General features: G+C 37.9%; 1 protein-coding gene across 2 annotated transcripts in view; it reads right to left on the reverse strand.

Annotated features, from left to right (window-relative positions):
* The window catches only part of LOC133629986 (uncharacterized protein K02A2.6-like), a 37,630-nt gene extending 15,588 nt beyond the window's left edge, over window positions 1-22,042 (reverse strand). For both annotated transcript variants that reach the window (XM_062021168.1, XM_062021166.1), the window contains exons 1-2: window positions 21,871-22,042; window positions 3,585-3,809 (exon numbers count right to left, since the gene is read on the reverse strand). The gene's annotated coding sequence lies outside the window, so the exon portion shown is untranslated. The remainder of the gene's footprint in view (window positions 1-3,584; window positions 3,810-21,870) is intronic.
* Between the last annotated feature and the right edge of the window lie 316 nt (window positions 22,043-22,358).

Below are 22,358 nucleotides of genomic sequence, written 5' to 3' on the forward strand. Positions count from 1 at the left end.
TGTGTGTGTGTGTGTGTGTGTGTGTGTGTGTGTCGTTTTGAGTGGTCTCAGCTGCATGGGCCACGCTGCAAATGACAGCCAATCAGTGTTAATTCAAAATCAGAGTGCTTTTGACGGCTCTACCCGGGGGAACAAAGTAGTTTGTGTGCATGACAATATGAGTGTGTGGGTGTGTGTGTGTGTGTGTGTGTGTGTGTGTGTGTGTGTGCGCATGTAGCATTCACTGTACAGTACACTACACCTGCTTCTCGTTGCGCAAATGGTACGACAAAATCTGTTTCCTGATTTATTCAGCTTTCATGCGTCCAACTGATGGATGATATGTATTGCAGTTGTTTTGCTCTAAGAGCCTTTTTAAAACATTGAGTTCAAACCATTACGATCAAATGTATTATTTAACACTGTCACAGTTGTTGGAACACACACTGGACCTCATGTTTGAACCGCATTGCTGCAGCACTCATGCAGCCCCAGACAGGACACTACCACAACCATGCTTGCCAGCTATTTTAGACAATGTGTGTTGTGTATTTTGAATAGTTTTTTCTAGGATGGATATATATATATATATATATATATATATATACACACACACATTCTCTCAGAAATATAGAGCCACAGTTCTCAGTTGTTTCTATCCAGCTATACAACATGTACACGGACTACTCTAAAGTTACTATATTAGACCTAAGTGTTATTTCTCTAGTATTATCTCAGTTTCCATAGCATATGTTTATTGTCTGCATAAATACTTATGTGACGGATGGCAGCTTGTATGGCTGTGAGATAAGAAGAGATGTGCTGGACAGTGAGGTGACAGACTGTTGGTTGGTTTTAGCTCATTGGCTAGTGAAACGGACGCCAGCTGGGGTGGCTGTGCAATAGTACCTTGTGTAAACCACTCGGGCTGCAGCTATCGATTATTTTAGTAATTGATTATTCGAGTAATCGTACAAAACACACTATAGCCTGTATGGGTATTTTAGGGAAAATAGTTGAATTAAAGTATTTTTATGCTTCCCATTTTTTTCCTAACAAACACACATCATCAACATTAAAATTGCATTTTAGACATTAATTATGCATTAATTACTAAACGAAAACGCTCCAATGAGATCATGGCACCCACACCACCACCACTCTCATGTCGGCGTATTTAAAGTATCAAGCACTCCATTAGGTATTTTTATAAATGACACTTATTAAATCATTAACTTTTTTAAGCCATCTCTGTGCTTACTCGCCGAAGGTTTTATTCTAATCTTTATACCGAATAGTATGTTGCAAGAATGGGTTTCAATCGAGAATCGTATTTAATTGTGAATTGATTGTAGATCGCATCTTGAGTTGTAAGATTCCCATCCCTAGTTTTTAGGTCAATGCCGAACGCTATTGTACCTAAATGGGTCATAATAATGATTTTTTTCTACATTTAAAACACTACATTGTGGTCTACATAACATGTAATGGTGTTTTTTGGTCAAAATGTTGCATAGATTATATTTTACACACCGTCTTCAAATCGCTTTCTGATCGTCTCTTCAGGATGCGCCGTTTTATGGGCGGTCTTATTTACGTGGCTCCACTTAGACTGCGTCTTCTCCCCGCCCACATTGTTGTAGTTTTTACCGTTTCCGTAGCAAGTCTACTGACTGATATAAGTTAGAAATATACACTTTTTTTTTGTATTGGAAATGGCAACAGTGAAGGATGCATGTGCATGTACAAGCCAGTCTGCCCCACAACAAGAGGTAAGAGAAAAATAAGGAGCTTATTGACTACAGCATGGATCACAATAGCGGACACGCTCAAGGCACTCTGGGTACATTTGTTCCATATATGGATAATCCGCTGACAGTTTTCCCAATGCGTGACATCACCAATTGTGTGAATTCCAAACAGCTGGTTTGGCGGAAGTAGAAAGGAAGGCAGGATTATTTTATAAATATCTCTGCCAGGCCTCCATGGTTTGATTTCAAATTTTCAGGATTTATGCAGATCCCAAACACACAACAATAGTGAAGTAAAGTGAAGTGTGAATTATATTTATATAGCACTTTTCTCTAGTGACTCAAAGTGCTTTTACAAAGGGAAACCCAATATTTAAGTTACATTTAAACCAGTGTGGGTGGCACTCGGAGCAGGTGGGTAAAGTCTCTTGCTCAAGGACACAAGGGCAGTGACTGGGATGGCGGAAGCGGGGATCGAACCTGGAACCCTTAAGTTGCTGGCACGGCCACTGTACCAAATGAGCTATACCGCCCCAAAATAGGTACCAATAGGTAAGAAAAGATGGTTTTGCATAATAGGTGCCCTTTAACGCTCATTCTTCGGGGAGTTCACGGTCGCTGTTCTACTACTGCTCGACTTTAAGGGGAACCAACTTTTCTTACCTATTGATACCTGCTTTTGTTTATTTGGGATCTGCATAACTTCTGAAAATTTGAAATCAAACCATGGAGACTTAGTGGAGATATTCATAAAACAATCTTGCCTTTCTTCACACTTCCTCCAAACGAACCGTTTGGAATTTATCCAATTTTTGACATTTTTCCCAGTTGTGATGTCAGCAAATATCTCTCTCTCTATATATATACAGTACAGGCCAAAAGTTTGGACACACCTTCTCATTTCAATGCGTTTGCTTTATTTTCAAGACATTGTAGATTGCCACTGAAGGCATCACAACTATGACACTTGTGAAGTAAAAACCATTTCAGGTGACTACCTCTTAAGCTCATCGAGAGAATGCCAAGAGTGTGTGAAAAAGTATTCACAGCAAAGGGTGGCTATTTTGAAGAAACTAGAATATAAAACATGTTATCAGTTATTTTACCTTTTTTTGTTAAGTACATAACTCCACATGTGTTCATTCATAGCTTTGATGCCTTCAGTGACAATCTACAATGTAAATAGTCATGAAAATAAAGAAAACACATTGAATGAGAAGGTGTGTCCAGACTTTTGGCCTGTACTGTATATGGTAGAGATTTACCAGAAGAGCTTTGCCTGAGTCTGTACTGTAGTCAGTAAACTCTTTCGTTTTCGATATCTTCTTGTTGTGAGGCAGACTGGCTAGTACATGCACATGCATCGTCTGCTGTTGCCATTTCTAATAGCGTATAGTTCCAACTTTTATCTGTCAGTAGACTCGATATGGAAGCGCTAAAAACGACAACATGGATGACAGGGAGAAGAGGCCGTCGATGTGAAGACACAAAAATAAATCCGCCCACAAAAAGGCGAATCCTGAAGAGACGGTCAGAATGCTGCTTGAAGATGGTCTGTAAAACACAATCTATGCAACATTTTGACCAAAGAACCACCATTACATGTTATGTAGACCACAAGGAAAAATCATAATGTGACTCCATTAATTCTCAATTTTGTGGTTGCTGGTTCAAGCCTAGATTGTTCAGAGTTGGACTGTGCCGGATGAACGGCATTTTACTTACAAATCCAGGAGAAGACCACTGATTTAAACCAGAAAATGGGGGTGATACCGAAACATCACTTTTGTCGTTTTTGTTAGAAATAATTCCAAACTCGGTTGTAGGTCCTTCCTAAACCTTGTAAAAACTTACATTCAGGCGTTTGATCCGGCACTTTTGTTGCCACTTAAACCTCCAGGCTATGCCCAGTCGCAGTGGTTAAGAAGAGGCTGAGATTGCAAAAGTTGGAGAAACGTCATGCCTTGACGTTGCCAGAGAGCTGGAGGAAGCAACAACAGGAAGCATCATCTTCTGCTCGTCTTATCCACTGCTCTACCTTTCCAAGGTGGCGTGAATCTGGCGTTTTCCCAATAGGACCTGGGGGATGTCAGGGAGGAGAAGAAAGAAAGAAGAGCACAATTAGGGTCTTTTGACATGTAGGCTTCACCAAATTTCACCCCCTGCAGGTGTCATGCAACCTCAAACGCCCACACACACACTACCATCATGTACTCTTATTTCCCTCGTCATTAACTATGGCTTCTTCCCAGCTCACGCGGCAACATTCTTATGCACTTGACACCATTTTGAAAGCTTGGCTCACATCTTCCACCATGTGGAGTGACACGTGTTTCTGCAGCACTGCCAGGTTATCTGCAGAAAATGCATGTTGAAAATGGAGTGGTTCGGGATTTATTGTTACAGTACTTAATTGCCCAAATATAATTGGTTACATAAGGGGAAATATGCACTAAAGCAGGGGTTTTGCAATGTGGGGGTCAGCGAACCAACCGGGTTTGGGCTCACACCATACTCATTTACTTTTCCTTTAAAGGGGAACTGCACTTTTTTGGAATGTTGCCAATTGTTCACAATACGAAAAGAAGACAAAAGGTTTTTATGTTTTTTGTTTTTTTTTGCATTCTGGTTTGTAATAATTGTTCTAGATGGCAAGCAATGCAGCTAATGGGATCAATCCATTGTGCCTCTAAATCACTTGAAAAATGTATCCAAATACTGGCAATAATACCTCATTTACATTCCGTAACCTGTATAATAACCAAGCTATAGCGACATTGTTATTGTAAGAACGAACACAGAGGAACTCTCTTTCTAGCGTAGTAACATATTGCCTTGCGACGGCATTAGCTAAGCTCGCTTCTTGTGTCAGCAGCTGAATGGCTTTTGAGTTTGTAATGCACAACAGTGTGATAGGACACCAATCTGTACTGACTGAAAAACATGAACAATCATATTACATTATCTGTAAACTATTAGCCCACATTTCATATTTTCCTAGTACATACAGTCGTGGTCAAAAGTTTACATACACTTGTAAAGAACATAATGTCATGGCTGTCTTGAGTTTCCAATCATTTCTATAACTCTTATTTTTTTGTGATAGAGTGATTGGAGCACATACTTGTTGGTCACAAAAAACATTCATGAAGTTTGGTTCTTTTATGAATTTATTATGGGTCTACTGAAAATGTGACCAAATCTGCTGGGTCAAAAGTATACATACAGCAATGTTAATATTTGGTTACATGTCCCTTGGCAAGTTTCACTGCAATAAAACGCTTTTGGTAGCCATCCACAAGCTTCTGGTTGAATTTTGACCACTCTTCTTGATAAAATTGGTGCAGTTCAGCTAAATTTTTGGTTTTCTGACAAAGACTTGTTTCTTCGGCATTGTCCACATGTTTAAGTCAACACTTTGGGCTTCCAAAAGATAAGGTTGTGAATATTCATTTGTCCAAAAACAGTTATCTTTGTTGTCTGCTACCAAGTCTGCCATGATTAGAACACACTCGCATTTGTTTCCAGAAGCAGGAACACACATTTGTTGCTGGAAGTCGGAAGCGCGCTGCTATGGAAACAGAAATGCATGTGCTGAAGAAATAAGTTCCTGTATTGCTGACAATTACCAAAATACGGTAAATATTGTACATTAGACTTAGACAAACTTTATTGATCCACAAGGGAAATTGTTCCACACAGTAGCTCAGTTTCAAAGAATGGAAAGGGTAAGGATGGGAAGGATAATGCAGGTATTAAGTAGACTAAAAATGTACCATATTAGCAATATAAAATATAACATATATGTAATATTTACATATTATATATACAGTATATTATATATACTGATATATTATATTATTATATTATATTATATTTGTATATAATATATACAATATATAACATCCCAATTACCATCTACAATATTACAGTATATGTAACAGCTGCAGCAAAAAAAATATAAATAAAAATAGGGCAGCATAAAATAGAGAGGTAGCTAACATAGAAGCGGCCAGGTAATAGACAAATATCATCTATTGCTGTATGGCGAGTGATTATACAGCTGGATGGAATGCGGAACGAAGGAGTTCTTGAATAGAACAGTGTGGGAATGAAGCTGAAGGAACCTGTTGAAGTATGAGCTCCGCTGTCCCTCAATTGTCTGGTGGAGTGGATGGGCAGGATTGTCGATGATGGCCAGCAGTTTGTCCAGTGTCCTCCTGTCCCTCACTGACACAAACGTCTCCAACTGCATGCCAATAGTTTGACCGGCTTTTCGGATCAGTTTGTCAATCCGGTTGAGGTCCGTTTTGCTGGTGCTGCTCCCCCAACAAACCACTGCAAAGTACAGGGCACTGGCCACAACAGACTGAAAACAGTTTTCCAACAGCTTGCTGCATACATTAAAGGACCCAAGCTTCCTCAGGAAAAAGAGTCTGCTCATGCCCTTCTTGTATACAACTTTGCTGTTGTCCTTCCAGTCCAGTCTGCTGTTCAGGTGGACTCCCAGGTACTTATACTACCCCACTACTGCCACCTCCCATCCCTGTATTTTGATGGACTCCGCAGGGGTAATTTTCTTCTTGAAGTCGATGACCAACTCCCTGGTCTTGTCCACATTAAGGAGCAGATGGTTCGCCTGAGACTACTCCACAATGTCAGCGATCAGTGGCCTGTACTCCAATTCCTGTCCCTCCCCGACCACAGCAGAGTCATCAGAGTATTTCTGCAGGTGGCAGGACCTGGAACTATACTGGAAGTCTGAGGTGTACAGGGTAAACAGGAAAGGAGACAGGACAGTCCCCTGTGGAGCACCTACACCACTGACAACAGTATCCGACAGGGAGCTCCCCAGTCGACACCATCCATGCCGCTGTTGCTAGGCAAGGGACCAAACACCCCGATGCCCTCGTTCTCATTTCGGGTCACTTTAATCATGCTTCTTTGGACTCAATTTTACCCACTTTCCACCAATACACCAATATGTGCACTGTGCAACATGGGACAATAAAACTCTGGCATAACAATAATACATATTGTTATGAACGTGTATGTTTTTACATTATATATATATATATATATATATATATATATATATATATATATATATATATATATATATATATATATATATATATATATATATAGACACACAATATCAATGTTTTACATACACACTGCAAGAGGGTTTTGAAGCTTTTTTCGGGGGCTTGAAGGCTACAACAGTGACTCCCATTAGCCGCATGTGGCAAGCGTTTTTTTTTTACCATCTTTAGAATCCTAGAAAAAGTCATGTGTGTTGTTGTCTCTCATAATGATTGTAAAAGATAGGCAACATTCCAAAAAAAGTGAAATTTCCCTTTAAATATAACTGAAGTGATTCCCCCGCCCCCTCCAAAAATAAGACCATCTACGTAAAAAAAATATTTACAATATCATACAGTACAGTACAATCTATGTGTCATGTGTTTTTGACAATTAAAACTTTTTCAGAAAAATCTGCAAAATACATTTTTGTCCAAAGTAAGAATAGTAGTATATTCAACTAGACACCATTTATGTGTCATGTGTTTGTTTTGAGACAAGTATATTCATAAAGCTGTTGAAAAATAAGACTTAGTTTACTGAACTAAACACTATCTATGTTTCACATGTTTTTAAAGACGATATGCATATTTATGAAGCTATTGAAAAAACTAAGAATAAGACTGAAAATGTAGCTAAATATTTTTGTACGAAATAAAACTTGTAGTAGAACCTAGAAGAAACCGGACGTCATCTATGTTTTCACTTTATTAAGTATCATCATAAAGTTATTGAGTATTAATAACTTAATATATTTTAATAAAATATACAAAACATGATCCGTCCGTAATATTAATAGGTTTTTATCAAATTGAGGCCATCTATATCTGACTATGTTTTTGAGACCGTAGAGTGTGTAAAATGATGACGTTCTAATTTTCGAAAGCTGCACTTTTTAGAAAGACGCTGTGCACTGCTGCATCGTGAGAGGCTCATAAGAACTAGCGGTATATTTCCTGCTCCTGTGACAAAGTATTGGGTTGAAAATCAGCTTGTTTCCCTTACACTGGTTAGAAAGAGGAATTGTTTGTGTTTTATAGAGGTTTTGTTACTTTTAATGTGCCAATATCTTTCTAACTTTACCAGACAACGTTAGCCTTAGCAGGCTAGCTAGTAACAGTTACCCCATTACATGCGAATAATAATCACTGGTACAGTCAAAAGGTATTTTAATTTGAGAAAATAATCAAGAAACTACAATAAAACTCACACAAAATGCAGCAACACACCAACAACTAAGGCAGAGGACCAAACTGAACTTTATACAATCTTAATTAACAATAGAAAACAGGTATGATTAAAGCTCCTAGAAAAGTAAATGACGTTTTGAATGTGCGGATCGATACTGAAATATCGATACAGCTGACACCAGATCTTGATGCTTTGATATCGATTCTCAAATCAAAATATCGATACTTTTGATACTTAAGTTATTTGAGATAATGTACATCATGAACAGGAACACAGTGTAAAGTAACTCAATCAATGAAATCTTGCCTAAATGAAAGGCGGTTGGTGGGAACTACTTTTTCTTCCGCCTAGGTAAGTACTGTATGTAACGTGCAAGCGCAGCGGCACACTGTGCTGTCATTCATGTCATTCAGTCCATCATTTATTTATGAAAATTACTGGAAAATAAAATGAGTCACTCAGTATTATGAAAATAATATCTATTGATTATTTTTTCAGTATTATGAAAATTCTTGAACTCACCATAGTATGGACTGTGACGCAACAGTTTGTGTTTACATGTAAAATCTTCCACTTCGTCTTTGTCTCATTTTGTCCACCAAAAGTTTTATGCTGTGCGTGAATGCACAAAGGGGCCATGTTGTTCCAGACCACAGCAAACGTTACCCAGATTGCAAAGATTGTAATACATCTTTTAAAAGAAGACAGCCTGCCGTTTACTTTAACTTGGACACACACATCCATACCTTTGGCCATTAAAAGCCAGTAATTTCCAGGAGTTATCTCACCTTCTAAGTAGCCTCTGATTTACTAATGGTTTCTAATGTTGTAAAAATGTGTAGAATAAATATTACGTTTTAGCATTTCTGTCAACAAAGTTTTGCGTCAGCCTGCGACACATAGTCATTTTGATAGTAGGCTATTATAGCTAATATAGACACTTACATCATGTGTTGCCTTCATTATAAGACGTATGTACAGCTTTTCATTTTTTGCAGCTCCAGACAGATTTGTTTTTTGTATTTTTGGTCAAATATGGCTCTTTCAACATTTTGGGTTGCCGACCCCTGATCTAATAGTATGCAAAAGAATCACTTGATGGAAGTACAGTGTTTTATTTTCCCATATTTAAACACGGTGTTACTGTTCAAACTGTGTGTAATGTTACAGTGGCCAAACATATTCATAAATAAAACCGCCGCCATGCTTTTAAATGAATACTTAGGCCTACTGTGCTACTGTATTTCAATGTTGTCATTATGGTGGTACTTAGAGAGCCAAGATTTTTTTGAGGTGGTACTCTGTGAAAAAATTCTGAGAACCACTGGACTCCATGATCTGTGAAAGGAACCATAAACTTAACCTTTTTTTTTGGAAAGTGAGCGAGTAGTGGGTGATACTCCAAATGTGGGTATCAATCCTATTTACAGGGGCTGTATTGGATATCAATAAATGTTAATTTACAATATTTAAGATCACAAAATGATATGGCTTTTTATTTTTTAATCACAATTATAATCAGCAGAAAAACACATGAAGTTTATTAACTAAATATTTGAACTATTTCCTTATTGTGTTTTATTTTATACAATTGTTTAGGCAATATAGATACATCCACTTGTCTCCAGGGATTGAATTCCCTGAATTTTTGAACCAACAAAAACTAAGAAAAAAAAAAAAAAGGATTTTGTTAAAATAGAATATCCAGCTGATCACTAGTATCAATCATATACAGTACTGCTATTACTCTTGATATCAACAGCATCGATTTATAGCTCGAGCCACACGACAGTTGCCTCTGTTGCTTGAATATTATTCTCTCTATAGGCTCTTATTAATCTACTTAGTAGTTTCCTGTCAATATCTGCTTACTTTTTGCTGTAACACGGTTCTATCCACACTTTGTAAACTTTACTAAGTAAAAGAAAAAGTAAAAAACTGTACTAACTTTTCCACAGTGACATTAAAAGTTGTAAGAAAGTAGGGGGGCCGCTCTATACTGTGAATGGAAATAAACACAGTTAGCAGTAGATGCTCACAGTAGCTATGTCTGTCAACAAAAAGACCAAGCTGCAAGGTATGAGTCACAAGTGATCATTTTTTGTGCTCAGCAATGAGAGGTATTGATTGGGATCTGGCGCTCACAAACTTTTCCACAGAAATTGGCCAGTAATGATTGGTTGCCAATCGATTGGAACATCACTTGTTGCATCTTTCGTCGTCAAATTGCTCTATTCCTCGTATCCTTTTAATGTACCGTACAGAGTTTAAAATTAATAAGTTTTTTTACAATACAGAAAAATTGCATCATTCGTTTCGCCCTGTGATTTTACATTGTTTGAGGATGATTCCCCAGGAGCAGCAACACTTAAAATACACTTCTTTTTCATTTTTACCAGACACAGGAATTGCTTGTATTCCGACATGTGACTTCTTCCCGGAAATGAAAACCAGTGGTGGTCGACCAAGCTGAGATGGCTGTCTTTTACAGCAAACAAAGCGCAAACTATCTGCATACAAAATATGTTTAAATCTTCCTGCAAAAAGCGGATACGAGCAAAAAATCTAACTATGCAATGGAATAGGTACTTTATAAAAAAAAAAGATTTGTCGAGTCAACATTCTACACGACAAAACGGATGAAAACTTGGAAACGCATGGAGTTGTACAACTTCTTTGCGTGTGGCTGGGTCGAGGAAATTGGTATCAAGACTCTCCCAGATAAATCATGCATCGTTTTTGCTCGGTTAAGGTTGCATTTCATGATTTATTGTGTCGACTGCCATGTTTGTTGCCGTTGCACACGTCGTTTACGAGTACCCTGTTTTCTCCATCTTTATCTAAATACAACTCTCAATGTCAACATTGCGTATGTGCCGAAAGCTACATTTATGATTGTTGACTTTGGTAAAAGATTTTAAAAGATACAATAAAATAATAAGTATAACATATTATATTTATTATTATTATTATTTGTATTTATTTTGTTATTATTATTATTGTTAATTATTATTATTATTATTTATTTATTTTTTATTATATTTTAGATTTTTTAATTTAATTTGATTTTAATTTTAATTTTTTAAAATATTTTAATATATTTTATTAAAATACATTTATTTATATTTAAATTATATATATATATATATATATATATATATATATATATATATATATATATATATATATATATATATATACAGTGTTGGGACTAACGCGTTACACAGTAACGTGTTACTGTAACACCGTTAGTTTCGGCGGTAACTAGTAATCTAACGCGTTATTTTTTATATTCAGTAACTCAGTTACCGTTACTACATTATGCGTTACTGCGTTATTTTACGTTATTTTTTATGTAGTATCGGCTAGAAACAGAAGATCTGAGTGTGTTTTATTGCAGAGCTGCGGACCGCGGTGGAAAAGAAGAGGCGCTTTCTGTGGGTGGGGGCGGGGGGGGCTCCCATACCGTAGTCGAGGGGCGCAGGGGAGACGTTCTGTACTAACAACCTTCACTTTACCCGGAAGTGGGTCTTTACAGCTGAGGGTGAATGACGAGGCCGGCGGTTTGTTGCAACTTTGTGACTTTATTGCACGCAGCCATCCACCAAGCTAGAGCACCTGCACTCACTCACTGTCGCCGGTCCCTCACTTCTCTCGCCCACTCACTCACTGACGTCACTCACCTCACACGCTGTCATATTTTAAAGGGCCACACACACACACACACACACACACACACACACACACACACACACACACACACACACACACACACACACACACACACACACACACACACACACACACACACACACACACACACACACACACACACACACACACACACACACACACACACACACACACACACACACACACACACACACACACACACACACACACATACGCTACTCTCATAACAACTAACATGACATCATGGTGAAGCCAGAAGTCGAGTGTCTTAACATTCTCACTACTTTTCTTTTGTCAAGAAAATAACATTTTAGTTCAATGTAAGTTGTGTCTTGGATCAAAGATCCTATCTACTTAAAGTTAAAGTTAAAGTGCCATTATGTTGCAGCAGCTATTTAAAATAGTTTTGTCAATTTTTTCTGGCCTGAAATAAATTGGCCCTTTGAAACATATCTTTGTCTTTGTGTGTTGTATGTAGACCACATTGCTTAGCAGAGTTCAGTGATGCAAATGCATGTCAAGTTGATCAACAGATTGTATTATTCTCCAGTGCAATAACAGTACTGAAATGAAGGCTAAAAGGGCATTAATGGGAGCCTTAAAAAAACAAAGGGAAAAAAAAACAAGTAACTAAATAGTTACTTTTCACAGTAACGCATGACTTTTTGGTGTAAGTAACTGAGTTAGTAACTGAGTTACTTTTGAAATAAAGTAACTAGTAACTGTAACTAGTTACTGGATTTCAGTAACTAACCCAACACTGTATATATATATATATATATATATATATATATATATATATATTTGTATATATATATATATATATATATATATATATATATATTTGTATATATATATATATATATATATATATATATATATATATATATATATATATATATATATATATATATATATATATATATTTGTATATATATATATATATATATATATATATATATATATATATATATATATATATATATATATATATATATATATATATATATATGTATATATATATATATATATATGTATATATATATATATATATATGTATATATATATATATATATATATATATATATATATATATATATAAAATAATAAAATATCTTTTAGGTTTTGCTCACATTTGCTTTTATCTCAAAACACTCATAGCAAACATGTGTTTAGGAAATACAAATCATATCAAGATAATACTTAAATGGGAAATAGTAAACGTTAAAAGTAAAAAAACTTAAATAAGTGATCCCTCATGCATTCTTCGGCTATGCTCCCTTGGACTGGAATGTGTGCTGCTTTTCTCGTCGTTTTGTAAAATATTGCACTCTTATTGATGACCACTGGAGGAACTCTGAAGAAAGGTGTAGCCTCTTCGCCATTTGAAGGATTCGTACAGCCAAAAACAACATAAGCATAGGGCATTTTTTCTTCGAGAAAAAGGCTAAATGCTCCTAGTACCAGTGGCGTGCGGTGAGGTTCATGTCTGGTGAGGCACAGACTTCATCACAGTCAGATTTACAAAACATATGAACCGTAAAGAGTATCTTATTCACCATGTGATTGGCAGCAGTTAACGGGTTGTGTTTTAAAACTCATACCAGCATTCTTCCCTGCTTGGCACTCAGCATCAAGGGTTGGAATTGGGGATTAAATCACCAAAAATTATTCCCAGGCACGGCGCCGCTGCTCCCCACTGCTCCCCACTGCTCCCCACTGCTCCCCACTGCTCCCCTCACCTCCCAGGGGGTGAACAAGGGGATGGGTCAAATGCAGAGGACACATTTCACCACACCTAGTGTGTGTGTGACAATCATTGGTACTTTACTTTAACTTGACACTTACAAACTGTAGCATGCACACAAAAAACACGTGTAATTAAAAAAAACGTTATTATGGTCTTACCTTTACTTATAAGTGCGGGAACAGTGGTGTTCCTGTTGGAAGAGTTGTGAATGAATGAAATATGAAATCCGCGCTGCCGTCTGCAGGTGTACCTAATGTTGTTTCCCTGTTCACTGCTCCTCCGGCGCGCCGCGCGAGCATTGTTGTTTTTGCACTTTTTGGCTTCTTGTTAAGTGACTTTTTTTGGGTGGATTCGGTCTTGCACGTGGAGGGTTTGGGTGTGGGCTTTGGTTGGTGTGGCCGCGGCGCTCCCGTCGTCGGGGGTGTATTCTGCGGCGGAGGTGCTTGGCACCAGGAGGCGGGGTTATGAGACGAGCCTCCAGTTTTATGATCGCTCAGCACAAGAAATACGTTACACACATACAGTTGTTGACAAAATACACTGTACATTATATACCTCAGCTAACTAAACTATGGAAATGTATAATATAATTCATATAGCAATACAGTCTCACTGCACAGCAGCTCAGCAGTTAGCCGAGTCATTGTGCACAATCCATGTTGAGGCACAAATCAGTGACGTGCCTCAACTGGCTGCTGATCACCGCACCGTCTCTTCTCAGTATTTGAACGGCAAATGTGAAAATAAAAATAAAAATAATCTAAAACTGGTGAAGTTAAATGGAAAATAACCTTACTATAATCACTGGATACATATAACAATTTACTTTTTTTTTTTCTTTTTACTTTTTTTTTTCTTTCCATGATGGCAGGTGAGGCCGTGCCTCCCCTGCCTCTAGTGACGGCACGCCACTGCCTAGTACCCATTGATAACAGAGCTAGCTTGACCACCACGCGTATTTAATGGGCAGGACATGAGTCGGACATGACGGCAGTAAAATCCAAGCAATTTTTGCACAAAGTAGCAGTATCGGATCGGTATCGCCAAGACTTTTACTCGAAATTGGATCGGAAGAAAAATCAGTGGTATCGCATGTCACTAGTAAAGGTGAAACATATGATGGCAAACAGGAATCAGAAATTACAAAATAAGAGTCTTAAACAGGAAATAATGGTGGAAACACGATTAGTATATATTTTGTCTGTAATGCAGAACATGACTAGCAGTTTAAAAAAATATATATATAATTCTTTATAATGCGCCCCCCCCACCCCCCCCCATAAAAAAAAAAAGAGAGCTCTGAAAGGGGAACGACACTTTTTTGGGGGGAATTTGGCCTATTGCTGGGTTGCAATCACGTGACCTAGAGGCACATCCAGGCACTTCTAGGTTTCAGGCAATGGTCTGAGTCCCATTAGGCTGCTGTTTAGTTACTTGAATCAGTGCAGGGCGTTTTGTAAGGATTAGAGGCAAATATAAAAGCAACCATGAAATAAATATTTAAAATGGGATGGAGTGTATTTTTACACTCTTAAGAAAAAAATATATTTTTGAAAGATTTAAACGATTTATGGTAACCAAGACGGCATGCTTGCTACCACAACACTTCATCTGATACTTACTGTATTTAAAGAAGAAAATATTTACATCTGAGGGGTCCACAAATATAGCAATAATCCGTAAAAGACAAAGTTGAACTTTGTGCATCGCTAAGTAACCTATTTGATTGACATAACGAGTGCCGTGCTGCTATGATCGTGACACTAATGAGAAAAATAATATGTTTGTTTGCAGTTGATTTCCTGCTATAGATATTAGTCTCATCTACAATTCATGTTTTCATTTGTTTTTATGGTGTGAAGTTCATGTTTTGTGTCATTATTTAGCTATAGATTTCCCTGTTGTTCAACATGAATGTTTGCTAGCGATATCAATATATAGTATATGCTGTTGATCCTATGAGCGATTTATTCTTCTAGTTTATTAATACTATTAATAAACTTCTTGATGCCAACAAATATCACCAAAGACGCTATAATGTGGTCATCCGTGTCGTATTTTTAAGAGCCATTTACTTTGAAACACTTGAGATTTTTCCTGACTTTATCCATTTATTTTGGTTTTTTATTTATTTTAACAACTGGAACACCCAAGAAGAGCAATATGGCATTTTCTGATCAAACTCTACTCTCACTCGCACTTGTTTTAATGCTACTACGCTCAAGCTGCTTGACCATTGTGTCAATTAGGTCGCAAAGAAGAAAAACGGTCATGACGTCATATGCAACCCACTTATCTTCCACAATCCTTATGTAAGACAAGAACACATGTTTTTCTCTTTTTAATGCATTCTAACTATTAATTAGATGCGATCAAAAGTCAGCTTACAATGAAGCCTGTGGGAGTCACTCTATTCCGCCTATAAAGCCCTTAAAAACATCTAAACACCTCCATTAAGGTTTATATACATGATGTAAGTATTTTTGTAACAGGCACTTTTATAATAACATTTAATATTTACATATTTTGCTCGTTTTAAGCATACATGGAACATTCATTTCCAAAACGCATCACAGCTTTTGCTTTTTTTTTTCTTCATCACTGATTATTACTCATTGCAGACTTTATGAGAGCCAAGAAACATTAAAAAAAATCACTTACTGTACAAGATCTGTTGTCATTAGGATGCCGACTGCTGGGATGTTCATATATTTAGGTGAAGAATGACTCATAATCCTCACGAAGAAAAGGGGGGTGAACCAAGCGTCTTTTTGTGTTTTTTCAAATTGTAACAACTTGTCGGAATATGTCATTGTCCTTCCTCTATCAAGATGAGGGGCATTATTTATGATCTACGAAAACCCAAAACCAGAGAAGTTGGCACTTTGTGTAAATAGTAAATAAAAACAGAATACAATAATTTGCAAATCCTTTTCAACCTATATTCAATTGAATAGACTGCAAAGACAAGATACTTAACGTTCAAACTGATAAACGTTGTTATTTTTTGCAAATATTAGCTCATTTGGAATTTGATGCCTGCAACATGTTTCCAAAAAGCTGGCACAAGTGGCAAAAAAGACTGAGAAAGTTGAGGAATGCTCATCAAACACTTGTTTGGAACATCCCACAGGTGAACATGCTAAGTGGGAACAGGTGGGTGCCATGATTGGGTATAAAAGCAGCTTCCATGAAATGCTCAGTCATTCACAAACAAGGATGGGGCGAGGGTCACCACTTTGTGAACAAATGCATTAGCAAATTGTCCAACATTTTAAGAACACCAGCTATTGCAAGGAATTTAGGGATTTCACCATATTCGATCCGTAATATCATGTAAAGTTTCAGAGAATCTGGAGAAATCACTACAGGAAAGCGGCATGGCCAAAAAACAACATTGAATGCCTGTGACCTCCGATCCCTAAGTCGGTACTGCATCAAAAAGCGACATCAGTGTGTAAAGAAGATCACCACATTGGCTCAGGACCACTTCATAAAATCACTGTCAGTAACTATAGTTCGTCGCTACATTTGTAAGTGCAAGTTAAAACTCTACTATGCAAAGCGAAAGCCATTTATCAACAACACCCAGAAACGCCGCCGGCTTTGCTGGTCCCGAGCTCATCTAAGATGGACTGATGCAAAGTGGAAAATTGTTTTGTGGAGTCCACATTTCAATTTTTTTTTCGGAAACTGTGGACGTCGTGTCCTCCGGAACAAAGAGGGAAATAACCATCCGGACTGTTCTAGGCGCAAAGTTAAAAAACCAGCATCTGTGATGATATGGGGGTGTATTAGTGCCCAAAGCATGGCAACTTACACATCTGTGAAGGCACTATTAATGCTGAAAGGTGCATACAGGTTTTGGAGCAACATATGTTGCCATCCAAGCAACGTCTTTCTCATGGACGCCCCTGCTTATTTCAGCAAGACAATGCAAAGCCAAGTTCTGCACGTGTTACAACAGCGTGGCTTTGTAGTGAAAGAGGGCGGGTACTAGACTAGCCTGCCTGTAGTCCAGACCTGTCTCCCATTGAAAATGTGTGGCGCAATATGAAGCCTAAAATTCGACAACAGAGAACGGTCTCCTCAATTCCCAAACGTTTACTGAGTGTTGTTAAAAGGAAAGGCCATGTAACACAGTGGTAAAAATGCCCCTGTGCCAACTTTTTTGCAATGTGTTGCTGACATTAAATTCTAAATTAATGATTATTTGCAAAAAAACAAACAAGTTTCTCAGTTTCAACATTAAATATCTTTTCTTTGCTGTCTATTCAATTGAATATAAGTTAAAAGGATTTGCATGTCATATTCTGTTTTTATTTACGATTTATACAACGTGCCAACTTCACTGATTTTGGGTTTTGTACAATAAACTTCCAGGGAGCAAGGAAGCAAGTAAACAGCTCACCAGTTTATTATGTCAAAATGAACACACAAGCTTGTGATTACGGCGCTGCTACAAATAGTTTGTCTGTGTTAGCGCTTATAATAACAATAATACTATTACTTGGTTAATATTCAACTCATGAAATGTAAAGGGAGTGTTGTTGGTGGTTTTTGGGTGGTTATTTATTGGGTTTAAAAGGCATAATAGAGGACCCCACTGGCTCCGCTGTAAGCAGACTTTTATTTAAGTTTATTTAATATTTAGAATGCAAAAAAACCCCAAAACATTTGTCGTCATGTCTTTCATAATGATTGTGAACGATAGGTAAAATTCCCCAAAAAAGTGCAGTTTCCCTTTAAGGTAATTTTAGTCAGCATTTAACACAGTTCTTTGTGGTGTAGATCAGTGGTCCGCAACCACCGGTGCGGGGACCGGTACCTGTCCGTGACACATTTGCTGACAGGGCCACAGAGAAACATTAAATCATTTATAAACGACTGCTTTTTCTCCGACTTAACTTTTGCCACCAATAAGCTTGTTTATAGATGTACAATAAAACTACTCATAGGAAGTTGCCATTTGTTATACTTTTTATAACTTTTTGACATGATACGATGCACATTATCCATCCATCCATTTTTTACCTCTTGTCCCTATCTGGGTCGCGGGGGGGCTGGAGCCTATCCCAGCTGCATTCGGGCGGAAGGCGGGTACACTCTGGACAAGTCGCCACCTCATCACAGGGCCAACACAGATAGACAGACAACATTCACACTCACATTCACACACTATGGCCAATTTTCATGTTGCCAATCAACATATCATTAATGACCTTATAAAATATAAATGTGACAGATTTTAGCCAAAAAATGATTTTCATCTGCTGTCTCATGTCATTGCAAAGAAACAAGCCCAGGCCTCCCACTAATTCAGCGTTATAGTGAGTTGTATTTTTTGTGCACTTATTTTTGCTGTATTTATCTGGCACAAGTGGAAAGCCCTGAAAGTAATACCTATATTAAACTGGTCCGTGGTGCAAAAAAGGTTGGGCACCCCTGGTGTAGATGATGTGCATTTAATATGCTTTGGTGCAAATTTGGTGTAAATTTTGCTTCAAAGTCACATTTACAACCCACTTTTTGAGTCGGTCTGCAAAACAGTTCGTTTGGTGCACCCTTCAGATTGCAAATTAAATTCTCAAACCAAGTAATGTCATATTAGCGGCGTCTTTTCTGCCAGAATTTAGTGGCCAATCCAACTTTTGTACTCACTAGTACTTACTCCTTATCCGCAGATTGTCACACGCAGTGCGTTTTGTGTGAAGAAGCCCACGTAAAATATCAATTAATAAATGACAGGGCACTTATTATGAAATTAATTCAGAGCCGCTTCCTGCTCCGTCACTGAAAATAATATAAAAGTTTAAGACTGTAATGGCAAATTTCTCTTATTTTGGTTTCTATTCCCCTTCACTGCACCTCTGTCCTGTCCTGAGCGCTGACTCCCTCACCTGTCTCTGATTGGCACATTTCAGACACACCTGTTGCCAATCAGACTGCTATATATGGCAGCCCTGCCCATTGAACAGGGATGGATCATTACTTGGTAGTCTGCTTAGTCTGTAATTGTTTCTTCCCTTCTTCCTGTGCACTTCACTGTTGCCATTAAATAGATGTTTACCTGCCTGCCATCTGCTGTCTTCTGCACCATGGGGTCATTCATGTCGCAAGCATGGCTCACCTAATCCTAACAGTTAGTGCTTGTGTCCTAAGGCAGTGTACTAGGTTTGAGTCAATGTTGTTAGAATTTTTATTTTGTACACAAAAATCCATTCATTTGTTTTAGGACGATAATAAATAATATTCTGCTTTGGGCCCCAATGTAGCCTGGAATTGGAGCCTTGCTGGTCAATCTTGACAAAACAGTCCCATGTAAAGAGTTGTGGGTAAATACACTTGTAAGTATTTATTTTCTGTTTTATTTATCTCAGTTATCATTACTAATATTCTCACAATTTTGTTTTATTTATTAATTATATTTCTTTTTTTTTACATTTATTTTCTAGATTATTTTTAGTTATTCTCTAGTATTGGCGCCGAAAGCCATGCCTTGTTATTGTCAATAGTGCTGGGTGTTCATGCGTGCATTTGTGTGTTGTTGTTTTTTGCGGTGGAAGGCACTTTGTATTGCAACTTTCCTCTGCATGAAAAGTGATATTTAAATAAAATGTATTTTTTAAATTTGATTTTATCGACATCAGAGCAGGCGGGAGGGCATGAAACAATAATTAATACCAGCAGAGGGGGAGGAGACTGGCAGACAGCAGATACCAGGATGCCCACATACAGGTAAGTTATAAACATCAGAGCAGGCGGGAGGGCATGAAACAAGAATTAACACCAGCAGAGGGGGAGGAGACTGGCAGACAGCAGATACTACGATGCCCACATACAGATAAGTATGTCTGTCATTTTGTGACATCACAAATGGCCCACAGCTAAAGCTGGGGTACTTGAATCTTGTGTCACCAGGCAGAATTCAAACTGTAAATCCCAAGCTCCACTGACAGTCTAAAGTTGCATCGAAGGATACCCAAGTTTGTATTTTGTTGCAGAATATCGGTAACACACGTCGCCATGCAAAAGGATACACAAAATATAGGAAAATGTAACATTAGATTACCTGTCTAGAAGGAAAAAAGCCACTTGCACGTCCAAAGTTAGTCCAAGACTGGCCCGTATAGCACTCCATCTTGAATACGCCGGACCAATATTTATTTGACTTTTTGCTCTTCTTTGGTTTTTTAGACGTACAGCGTCCTTCTCGAAATTCCTCTTTTTGGGGTTTTTAAGCAGCATATGCTGTAATAGCAAGCGCAGGAATTACGATCTTTCCAGGTGGGTGTTTGGCAGCCTACAAATAAGTTTGCACCGTGCACACTCTTCACTATATATTGTGTCAGCCAATAAGGAGGCTCCCTCATGGGCTCTGCTCGTCCCCCCGCCCCCTTCTTTAAATCCTGTGATTGGATCTGGAGGGGTTGACCGCCAGGAAGACAAATTATTTTGTCTTCCGGAGTTTTATTTACTAAAATACTTAATTATAAGGCACAGACAGCATGCAGGCGTACTATTTTTTTCAGAAATTATTACGGTTATGGTATACTGTGTGATGCTAATATGATTTTTTTTTTTTTTTAGTTAAAGAATATAATTTAGGTAACCCAGCTTTAAAAGAAGACTGCAAAACACAACGGTCAGAGACATCTAAAACTGCATGCAAGCTCATGACCAATCGCATGAACCTTATGATTTGTTGCATTGTCATTGTTTAACACAAGTATTCAACATTTATTAGGAACATTTGAGAGGAACATTTTAATTCTGTAGGTCGCCTTTAAGTTATATATAGTCTTTATTTAATTCAGACAAGTCTGCTTTAATATGTATTTGCCGCCGTTTGTCTGTCTGTGTGTTAGTAGTTATTGTTTTATTGTTTATTTAACCAGGAAAAATCCAATTGAGATTAAAAACCTCTTTTTCAGGGGAGCCCTGGCCAAGAGGCAGCAAAGTTACACATACAATTTACATTCACATTACACATTAAAATGACATAACTCAAAAAGTTATGGGTGGATTTTAATGAAACATTAAGGAAATGTAAAAAAAATGCATAACAAAACAAGTGATTAGGTTTTGGGGGTGATCCGGATCTCTATCTGGGGTCAGGATATTTTTGTAAAAAAGGACTCTTTGCTATTTTAGTAGATAGAGCCTGGCAACGGTCTGCACTCTCTGATAGTTATTATATTTATTAGATGAGGAGCATTGCTTCTCAAATCTCTCAATGCATTACACATCTTCTTGTTGTATTGTTGATATGCATGCAGTTGGTCATAACTTAAAGTAACATTTTCTGGTAGGAAGTCTGCAAGGATCAAGCAGCCGACTGGTTATTTTTTATTTACAGTACTTCAGTGCGAGAGGTCTTCTTGTGAGACATAACATAAGTAGCCTGCGTGAGTCTCTTACCTCCATTACCCTTCCTCTTTGCGCCCACTTGTTCTTCTTTGCCGCCTTCCCTCCTGACATGTGTCACATTTTGGCTCCTTCTCTCGAGGGATAAATGCCAGATTACATGGTGTAGTATTTTTTATCCCTAGTACATTAACCGACCAAGCTTACGGCATCAAAGCTTGTGCAGGAGATGTACATGTACACACACACACACACACACACACACACACACACACACACACACACACACACACACACACACACACACACACACACACACACACACACACACACACACACACACACACACACACACACACACACACACACACACACACACACACACACACACACACACACACACACACACACACAGTATGCTGTAACTGAAAGAAGTATGCAAAGTGCCTGCCTTGATCTATCCCTCTCTCCTCTTTGTAATGACCCTAGTGACACCCCCCCCCCCCCCCCCACACACACACTGTACCCAATGCAGAGACAGC

The sequence above is a fragment of the Entelurus aequoreus genome, linkage group LG15, assembly GCF_033978785.1.
Source record: "Entelurus aequoreus isolate RoL-2023_Sb linkage group LG15, RoL_Eaeq_v1.1, whole genome shotgun sequence".
In the NCBI taxonomy this organism is placed as follows: Eukaryota; Metazoa; Chordata; class Actinopteri; order Syngnathiformes; family Syngnathidae; genus Entelurus; species Entelurus aequoreus.